Here is an 11,675-nt window from a genome sequence, read left to right on the forward strand (position 1 = left end):
ACAAAGAGAAAGTAAATTGCAACAATTAATAGAGCAGAAATTGAATTGGAAGCAATGATAATTCAAACAGAAGTTGAAATTGAAATGCAGCAAGGTTCACAGAAGAACCAAAAGTAAAATTGGGTCTCAGGTCTCAAGAGACTAGGTAGCAGAGCCTAGATCTCTATTTGCCTTCCTAGATCCAAGTTCACAAAGCAATTGACAAGAAATTGAAGAAGAAGCAGTAAAGGAAATTGAAATTGATTGTAATTATGCAGAAAGGAATTAAAAGAGAATTTGAATGGGAATTGAGACAGAATTTCCTCAATTTCTCACACCCAAAACTCAAAACAAGGAAATTAAAAATGCTCTAGCAAGAATGAGGAAGAAGAGAGATCAATTCCCCTCCCCAATTCTCTGAAATCTCGGTGGAGTCACCAAGAGAAGTTGCAGAATTCAAAACTCAAAGAGAATGCAAAATAAGTCAAAAGTTTAAAAGTGAAAGTAAAGGTCCTAATTACATCAAACTAACTCCTATTTATACACTTTCTATTCTTGGATTTTTGGATTTGGATGGGCTTTTGAATTGGTGAAGAAATGAATTAAAATGGGGATTTAATTGCATTTTCGGCCCATGAGAAGTTGCTCCCAGGAGGCTGCCCTGCCCTTGTGGAGGGCAGGGCAGGATTTGGTGCATGTTGGTGCGGCCTTGGTGCGGTCTGGTGCGACTTTGGTGCGCAAAACACTGCCCTGCCCGCGCCAAGGGCAGGGCAGGAAAAGTTGGTGCGCCAGAAATGCCTTGGTGCGCTGTTGGTGCTGCCAGAATCAAGAGTTGGTGCGCCAGAATTAAGAATTGGTGCGCCAGATTTGTGTGTGGTGCATAGGATGCTGCCCTGCCCTCGCGGAGGGCAGGGCAGGAAATTTTGGTGCTGCCAGGATCGAGCTTGGTGCGTGCTTGGTGCTGCCAGGAGAGAATTGGTGCGCCAGATTTGTGTGTGGTGCGCCAGATTTGTGCATCAGTCCAAATGCTGCCCTGCCCTCGCGGAGGGCAGGGTAGTGTTTCCAAAATGAAGGCCCGTGTTCGAATCTGGGCAGAGACACACGCTACTAAATTTTCCTTGGTTTCTTGGCACGGCACTCAACCTTAGTTCCTTGCTTCTTCCTTGTTCCGTGTTCGATTCTTGTGGCATGCATGGGTGACATTTTTCCTTTGAATTTCCCCCTTGGTGAGCCCGATTCTGCCCTTGTGGAGGGCAGGGCAAGGTTTTGTTCTTCTTGGTTCCAAGGCACAAAATTGTGCTCTGCCCTTGGAGTGGGCAGGGCAGAGTTGCCTTCTCTTCTTGGTTTTCTTATGTTGCCCTCCTAGAGGGCAGTGTGCCCTTGTGGAGGGCAATGTTTGCCTCCCCCTTTGCATGCGGCACACTTCCTTTCTCTTTGACCACACTTTCCTTTCCTTGGGCTACACTTCTTAGGCCACGCTTTTCCTTTTCTTTTCTTTTCTTCACCTATAATAAACCAAAACAACCACTCCAAGTATCACTAAATTCAAGAGGCTTATAAATCAATTAAAATTCAATTAAAATTAGCTTAAACCTCATGGATTAACATTAATTTCATGGTGGTTGCTTGATTTAGAGAAGTTATGCATTTTCACTCCAAATCACTTACTTAGGATGCAAGAAAGTGCATAAATGCTAACAAAACAAGTGAAATTAGCTTGAAAAATGGGTATATGATGACTTGTCATCAGTAGCTTCATACCAATATAGTGGAGATTGATACTTTCGTCCATATAGAGCCTCAAACGGAGCCATTCCGATGCTCACATGGTAACTATTGTATGCAAACTCTACTAGGGGCATTGGTTGATCCAGCACACAAGCTCTCAACATATCTTCTAGGGTTTGTATCGTCCTCTCTGATTGACCATCAGTTTTAGGATGGTACGCAGTGCTTAAGCTCAATTGAGTTCTAAACGCTTTCTAAAAAATGCTCCCCAAAACATGAAGTAAAACGAGGATCTCTATCAGATACTATGGTTGTAGGCACACCATGCGGTCTTACAATCTCCTTGATATACAGACGGGCTAACTCCTCTACGGTATGACTCATTCCAATCGGAAAAAGTGTGCAAAATTTGTCAATCGATCCACAATCACCCATACTACATCAAATCCTATCCTCGTCCTCGGCAATCCAGACACAAAGTCTATTGTGATACTTTTCCATTTTCATTGTGGAATTTCTAAAGGTTGTAGCATTCCAGACGGTCTTTGGTGTTCCATCTTTACTTTCTAACAAGTCAAACATTTTGAAACATGCAATGCCACATCATTCTTTATTCCCGACCACCAGAACATTGCTTATAGGTCATCATACATTTTAGTACTCCCTAAATGGATCGAAAACTTACTCCGATGAGCTTCTGTTAACACATCTTGCGTCAAATGTCCTACATTCGGTACACAGATCCTTCTCTTGTACCTCCAAACTCCTTCTTTGTCTTTACTAACTTCTCCTTGTCTCCTCTGTTCAATGACTTGCAACATTTTTTGCAGCTCCTGATCATTTTGCTGAGCCTTCTGAATCTCAGCCTTGGAGTCACTAGAGATATGTAATTGATTCAAGCACATATTCCTAGCTACTTCTCTAACTCTCAAGTTCAGGTTCTCAAATTCTTTCAATAACATTTCTTCTTTTAGCATCATCCAAGCAACATATAATGATTTTTGGCTCAAAGCATCTGCCACGAGATTAGCTTTTCCTGGGTGGTAACTCAATTCAAAATAATAATCCTTCAGCAACTCCATCCACCTTCTTTGGCGCATATTAAGCTCCTTCTAACCAAAGAGATATTTCAAACTCTTATGATCATAGAAAATTGAAACTTAATCCCATATAAGTAATGCCTCCATACTTTCAAGGTAAACACAACCGCAGTGAGTTCCAGGTCATGAGTCGGATATTTTGCTTCGTGTGGTCTCAACTGTCGTGAAGCATACACCACAACATTGCTGTGTTACATCAGCACATACCCCAGACCCTTCAACGAAACATTGCAATACACCTCAAAAGGCTTATTAGGCTCAGGTAACACAAGCACAGGCATTGTAGTCAGTTTCTGCTTCAAAGCTTGAAAGCTCTCCTCACATTCTGATGTTCAGACAAACAACGCATCCTTTCGAGTTAACTTTGTCAAAGGTAATGCAATTTGTGAAAAGCCCTTGATAAATCTCCAATAATATCCTACCAAACCTAAGAAGCTTTTGATCTCCGTCACTGATGTAGGTCGTCCCCAGTCCATCACTGCCTCAACCTTAGAAGAATCCATAACTATTCCCTGCCTACTAACTACGTGACCCAGGAATTTTACCTCATTCTTCTAGAATTCACATTTAGAAATTTTAGCATACAACTTTCTCTCTTTTAGAATCTGCAGCATGATCCGTAAGTGTTCTGCGTGCTCCTCCTCAGTCTTAGAGTAGATTAGAATGTCATCAATGAAGACGATGATAAATTTATCCAGGAATGGACGCAATATCCGGTTCATATAGTCCATGAACACTGTAGGGGCATTGGTTAACCCAAATGACATCACAGCGTATTCGTAGTGGCCACAATGAGTTCTGAAAGCATTTTTTGGGATATCTTCATCTCTCACTCTTATCTGGTGATAACCAGACCTTAAGTCAATCTTGAAAAAGACACCAGCTCCTTGCAACTGATCCATCAGATCATCAATTCTCAGTTATGGGTATTTATTCTTTACTGTCATATTGTTTAGTTGTCTGTAGTCCACATATAGCTGCATACATTCGCCCTTCTTTTTCACCAACAACATTGGTGCTCCCCATGGTGAACACTCGGATGAATGAAGTTCTTACTCATTAACTCATCTACCTGAGCCTTATGTTCATCCAGCTCCAAAAGAAATATTCGGTAAAGCACAATTGAAATCGGTCCTGCTCTAGGAACTAGCTCAATTGCAAACTCAATTTCTCGAGAAGGAAGAAATTCAAGTATATCCTCAAGGAATACTTCTGGAAATTCACTTACAATTGGAATATGATTCAAACTCTGTTCGTTGCCTGGCACACTGGTAGCCAATAATATGAATCCCAAACACTCACTTTCACTATAATTTACAATGATAGAATTCAACTAATATCCATTCACCACCACCGGCCCTTTAGACCCTTCGGACATAAATTGCACTGACCATTCAAAAAAGTCTAGTAGTATGTGTTGCTTTGACAACCAATCCAGACTCGATGTAAGAACCTGCGTTTTTACGTAAAACCATTTTAATAAAATAATTTTACTGTTCAGAATAGATTCAAAATTTAGTAGTTTTTATTTGAAAATATAAACATGAAATTTGATTTCAGTGAATTTTTCTGAGTTGGAAAATGTAATTCTTTTGAACAATTTTTGTAAAAATGCGTACTAGCGATTAAGCCGGCAGTACCGGCCCTAGTCTGTCCAGTACTACGTATTTTAGAAAATAACATTTTGAAAACTGATTTATTGTTTTGAAAGGGCAAAAATAATTTTGGAATTAAAAATCGGGCACTAATCTTAAAGGTTTTAACCCAAAGTGGGCCAAACGGACCAAGAACGCTAACGGGTTGGACTGGGCACAAACCGGGCCCAAGACCCAACATATATAAGCTCATTTAATGAGCTTTGAGCTCATTTTGACCTAACTTGAGAAAGGGGGCCGTGGTTTTGAGATGAGAGGAGAAGAGGGGAGTGGTTACTTTTCACATCCACCTTCCGGGAGCCATAACTTTTGATTTGGAGGTCCGATTGATGAGCCATTTGTGGCCACACGAAGTTTTTCTGGTAAAAAATCGCTGTTCACTCTCCAGTTTTGTGCCCTAGCAGTTCTGCATTTTTAAGTTTAGTTCTTGAGCAAGTTTTGTGGTTTGACTTGTTTAGGTGATCTCTAGTAGCGGGTAAATGTTGGATTTTACCCCTAATCACATTGGGTAAGGTAAGGTTCAACTAAATCCTTGTGTTTAGTTATTTTGTGCATCTTAGGTTTTGATGTTGGTATGTATATGTGATTAGATTGAGTTTTGGTATTTGTTGGAGTTGATTGAGGCTTTGGAGCAAGCTAGGTGGCTTCGTTTTGATGTTGGGAACGTTTTGGGAATCGGCCAAGGTATGGTTTCGGTTTTCTTTATGTAATATGTAATGTTCATGGATACTTAGGCTAGTTGACCCTAAGATATGATTGAATGTTGTTGGTGGATGAATAATTATATGTGAATTGATGTAATTATTGGTTGTGTGGGATTAGTGTGGTTGATGATAATTAATTATATTGATTAATAATGAGAATTTTGAGTATTTAAGGTGATGAGTTAATGTAAAATGTTTATGGTGGTTTGGAATGAAGGGTATTGATGATTATGATGTTTGATAATATATATTGATGATGGTTTGTGGTTGTTGATTATTGTGGTAATTGAGGATTGTCGGGTTCTATTAGTGTTGATGAGCTTTATGATGGATTTGGTCAATGATGGATAGAGTTTGATAATGATTATTAGAATTTAGGAGGATTTATTTTGGTAGTTGAGGTTGTTGTTGGTTGATTATGATTATGAGTGTGGATTTATGATTAAGTGGGAAGTTATGGATTTGGTAGTGAGATATGGTATAATGGTTGAGATAGTGTTTGTATAGATTTTGGGCTGTTTTGCCTCGGTTTTCAAAATTTGTTGAAATTCATTTAGAATTAAAGATCTTTGAAAACCCTTTAAAATGGTATAAAGTCTGTGAAATTTGAAATTTTGTAGAGGAAGTTATGATCATTCAAAGTTGGTGTTGAAAATCTGAAAATTTTGCAAAGTTACAGAATTCTGAGTTTTCTAATATGTGTGGACGCACAACCTTGTGCGCACGCACACCCTGCGAGAATTTTGACCTGTGCGGACGTGGACGCACACACACTTGTGTGCATGCATAGGCAAGGAAGTGCGTTCTATTGGCAGCTAGCACAGCTTGTGCGCACACATATCTAAGGAAGAACTTCAACCTGTGCAGACGCACATGCTTGTGCGGACGCACACGTCGGGGAGAACTGTCTGTTGAGGGCGCTGGCACAGGTTGTGCAGGTGAACAGACCTTTTGTGTTTTGGCACCTGTGTGTACGCACACCCCTGTGCGTATGCACACCTTTAAAATTTCCTGAGCGTGCGCTCGCACACCCCTGTGCGGACGCACACGCCCTGTTTTTCAAATTTTGCTTTGTTTTCAACTGTTCTACTTCCCCAACAAGGTTGTAAGCTTCTATAACACTATTTTAAGACCTTTGGGCCTAGTTTTGAGTATTAGAACATGAGATATAACTTAAGGGTTCTAGTATATGATTTTATGATAGATTAGAAGACGGAGGCCTATGTTTCTGGTGTGCTGAGAATGGTTTGACGTTAGGTGAAGGATGATTGATACATGAGATGATGAATGATGAACTTTGATATTTGGAAACCGAGTTATGAATGGACAATGGTTAGGATGAGTCGAGGACTCGGATTGAGATGATGGATCTATGCATACTGAAAGTGTTTTCTAAAACCACTGATATGTTGTTTTTACTGTGATTATGAGACGCTATGCGCCCGACAGGGACGTTGGTTAATCCCGCCTGTCGAGGTAGCGGCGGCGACGTAAGGACGGTGGTATATTCCGCTTGTGCTTAGATGTGAGGACGGAGGCAAGAGATCCCACTTGCATCCCTTCGGATCTATAGGGCGTGCAAGCGCCGGTACCTGGACAGTGATCCGAGCACTATATCTCGGGGGTACCTATATGAGAAAATCCGAAGGGCGACATCTCCATGGAGATGTGTCGGGTTGGCAGTTGAACCGACAATGTGATATCACAGCCAATAGGGCAGGCATTTATCATGTGCATCTTCTATCTGCTAGTTTGTTTTGTTTACTTAAGTTTGACTAATTGTATAACATGCTTACTTGCTTCTTGAATTACTTGTTGTATGTGAATATTACCTATGTTTTACTTGTTTACATTAATTGTGATTGTCTGGTGCTGAGGAGGTTAGGAAGGCGAGGGCTGTGGGATACAGCGGTGTGACTAGTTTAGTTAGAATCCCCCTAAGTTTAGATAACCCGGTTTATGGATAAAGTTCTTTATTTATTTATATCGTTAAGCTTGAATATCGGTATGTGATGTGAAGTTCTAAGATTGCCTTAGGCGTCCTGGGGCATTACATCTTACATCATTGGGCATTGTTACCATACTGAGAACCTCCGGTTCTCATTCCATACTTTGTTGTTGTTTTTCAGATGCAGGTCGTAATTCACCTCGGTGAAACTGCGGATATGATGACAGAGTGGAGTATGGTCTCTTTCTGGCTTACTTCTGTTTTATTCTGTTGTAGTAGTTTCTCTCACCTTTTCTGTTTTAGTCTTTATGGCCTTAGAGGCTTACTTGAGAGATAAGTTGTATAAGCTGTTTTAATTCCAAAACTCTGGATTATATATTTCGATATTTGTAACTAGTCTACTTAAACTCTGCAAGTTGCGGCTAGTTCCCTATGTTTATATTACTGTTATATCTATATATTTGTTCTATTCTCTTGTATCTATACCTTGTATCTTGAGCGTTAGCTTCGTGTGAACATTTCACGCTTTTGTAATTCTGTCTTTGAGCTTATTCCTTCATTGGGCTTCTAACTTATAATATTTCCTCTTATATATATATATATATATATGTATGTATATGCCTTAGGATTGTCGTAACCTCTGATTAACCTCTGCTTTACGGCTAGAGGTAAGGCTTCGAGTAATTGGGGTGTTACACCCAGCATTAGATTGAGTCTAATCATCGGCAAGCAAATTAAATCATGGACAAAAGTTTGGTGCTTAATTCAAAACAAAACTTGTTGACAGCCTAATCTAGTTATGACAGCCTCAGAGGTAGGAGTATGTACTTGCAAATCATAGGTTAGCATGCTTATCTTCAATCCTAACTCACTGGCTTTCTCAAACGATATAAATAAATGTGATGCCCCAATATAAAATAAAGCAATTAAAATTTTACCAACAATTTTACAATTACTTCTAATCAGAGTATCTGGCCTCTCAGCACCATCCGCCGACAAGGTAAACACATGTTCCTACTACTGAACTCTCTCAACCTTTTGTCTCTTCCTTTCTGGACAATTTCAGGACAGATGCCCGGCTCCACCATAGTAGTAGCATACACCCAGTCTAGCTCTGCACGGAGTGTTCGGATGATACACCCCACACCTCCTACATATCAAGTTGGTGGGAGGATTCTGAATCTGCTTTCCTTTCTCTCGTCCTTGGTTGTTGTTATTATTGAATCTCTGGAACGTGTTATGGCCCTGATATGGTTGTGGAACATAGCCTTCTTGCTTGAAATTCTATCCTTTAGGCGCAAAGTTCCTCCCTTGATCTCTTTTAACAAACACTCGGTGTTCACCCTTGTCCAATGTTACCTTTCTCACACAATCCTCAGCAACTCTGCTCTTGTTTACTAGTTCATAGAAAACTCTTATCTCCATCGGGTCCATTGTACTCAGCATGTCACCCCACATACCACCTTCATATTTTATACATTTCCACTCTTATAAACCCCTCGGAGCACCCTAACAAATCCTAGGGAACCATCATAGTTCCTCAAACCTATTGGTATACTCTGCCACTGACATAAGACCCTGTTTCAGCTATAATAACTCAAGCATCTTTATCGTCCTAACTGAATTAGGGAAATACTTCTTATAAAACTTGGATTAGAATGCATTGCAAGGAATTGCAACATTATCTCTCTATAGAAGGCGTCATTTTCCCTGCCACCAATAATGAGTTTCATTCATCAGCTGTTAAGTAGCAAACTCAACACACTGGTCTTCAGGCACTTGTTGCGCTCGCAAAGCTCATTCCATCGCCTGAAACCAATTATTAGCCTTTGTGGGATTTGTGGTTCCTCTAAAGGTTGGTGGCTTTATCTTCAGAAAAGTTGCCAACGTGATTGGCCTATTATCTTCAGTACCCTTATTTCTATTATTAACTTGCTGACCACGGACCTCAGCCGTTGCCTGCGTAGCAGCCGCCATATTCTCCAGGGCATTAATGAAGTTCACCGGATTATTCGTAGTTGTTTCAAGTTCTGCATTACTATTCCAACCTCTGCCTCGAATGTGTCTATGTCCACGAGTCATCATTTTGTTCTTGTTTATACCAAACAAGTGATATTAAGGTAATCAGTCTCAATATCTCAAGTCTAATGCTTCAAAGTTCCAAATGCATGCTCATGAAGAATTGTGCCACATATATCAATTAGATATCCTAATTAGCATGTATACATACCCAGAGTATGCCTAGAAGTATAGTCAGTCCATCCCTCAGGCTCTATAGGAAGGAACTGCTTTGATACCATAATGTAACACCCTACCACACAGAGCCTTACGGTTAAGTCGTAAAGTAGAGATGGCGAGGTATTACGACCTCTAAAAGAAAATACATATATAAATATAGTTGAAAGAATTTTGTAACTAGGAGCATTGAAGAAGAAGCTAAGAAAAAGCGAAAACAGAAAATCGTGTCACACTCGCATGGATGATCGTACAACGGATAGGTAAGATCAAAAGAAGGCTAAAAACATAATATACAGATCAGAGTTTCAAAATACAGATATCGAGCTCCAGACTCGACCTGGAAAGCTAAGGCCGGCTAGAGTAAGTATATATGTATATATACAACCCAAAATAAAACTCAAACTATAGAATAAACACCTGTTTCTCCAAGTCAACCTCTAGGAGGGACAAAATACAAAATATACATGCAGAGATTCTATATACATATGTATATAGTCTAAAACAAAATATAACATCCAAAAGACAGCTCTTCACTTGTAAGGAGGGTCTCCAGATGCTCAACGAGGTGTCTCTCCACCAGCATTTGAAAAACAAGAAAAATATGTATGGAATGATAACTGTGGGTTCTCATCAAGGTATAGGTACCCGCACAGTTAATATAAAAGGTCACAAAAAAGTCAGAGGCATTCCTAGAACTCCGATACTCAGAGTTCAGCATAAAGATCCAACTAAACCAGGAATTAAGTAAGTTATCTATGGTATACAAGTTCTAAATCTAACTTTAACCTAATACTTCACTTTCTGTCTCCTCCAATCCTCTAAATCACTGGTGGAACAACCCCCCACACCTTGGTGCGGAATTTAAAGTCCACAAACTAACCAGCAAGTGCACTGGGTTGTACCAAGTAGTATCTCAGGTGAATAAGGGTTGATCCCATGAGGATTGATGGATCAAACAACAATGGTTGATTAATTTGCTTAGTCAGACAAGCAGAAAATGGTATTTGGGTCTCAAAAGCATTATACAGTAAATTTAGAATATCAAAAAGCAAGCAGTAAATTAATAAGAATAATATGGAGAAAACAGTTAAGATTTTAGGGAGAAAACTAGGATTCTGAAAAATTGTAAAGTGCGGAATGAGGTAGAAGAGAAGAGATGTGCCCAAAGGGCTGATTCTATTCCCTTTTATATATAATCCTAATTAATGTAAAATATATTTTTTAAAACTAAATAATATCATTTCTTATATTAAAATAAAATAAGGGTTTAATCAAAATTAATTAAAATCTTCGTGCAGCTTCTTATTCTGCATGGGGACCATCACTATCTTGAGGAGAGGCACCTAACTTAGGAAAACAGGCGCTTAACTTAGTGCAAAAATCCATCTTGGCATCTAACTTGATGAGCATGGCACCTAACTTCACACTGAACGCCTCTCCTGGTGCCTAACTTGAGCCTAGGGGCGCCTAACTTCGTAGTGCCCGAAGTGAAGTTTCCCTCCTACGCCTAACTTTAAATTCATGGCGCCTAATGTGGGAAATTCTAAGTTAGGTGCCACCTTGGCCGTACAGAATGAAAGAAAAGGGAATAATATTATATATTGTTGGAAAGCTCTAAAAGTTAGCTTTCCAATGCATCTTGAATCACGTTAATTAGTCCTTTGTAGCTCAAGTTATTTCTATTGGAGTATAAGAAGGTCAGAGTTGACAGCATCATTCACTTTCTTTTCCTTTTCTACAGAAACTCCATCAAATCCATCCAAATGCTACATGAAATAAACAGAATTGCACACAACTCAAAGTAGCATCCATAGTGGCTTAAAGATATTTAAATCTTGATTAAACTCAACAATTCGAATGCAAATTCACTAGGAAAAGATAGAAAAGATGCTCACGCATCACAACACCAAACTTGAATTGTTGCTTGTCCTCAAGCAACCAAAACTAATATAGGCTTAGGATGTGAATTTGCATGATAAGTGAGTGTTTAATTAAGCTCTTGTCTCTTAAATTGGAGTTTATACACTACAATCCTGAATAGTTTTGGCATCTCGCTATACTTTGAATCAGAGGAATGTCATTGTCATTTGGAATTAGAGTCCAGATAATATTATGAATTCCCTAGCCTTTATACTTTGGTTTAATCTTTGAACACAGCAAATTTTCTTTCATTCTCTTTTCTTTGGCGCTTTTCACTTTGAGCCTAGCCGTGACTTTAAATGCTTTGTTTCAAGCTTTACTTGACACAAAAACACCACAAGCACTTAACTAGGGAACTTTCTTTTGATTCTGATCTTTTCTTTCAGTTACTCCCAGAGAGTAG

Source organism: Arachis stenosperma, chromosome 9, assembly GCF_014773155.1.
Source record: "Arachis stenosperma cultivar V10309 chromosome 9, arast.V10309.gnm1.PFL2, whole genome shotgun sequence".
Lineage (NCBI taxonomy): Eukaryota > Viridiplantae > Streptophyta > Magnoliopsida > Fabales > Fabaceae > Arachis > Arachis stenosperma.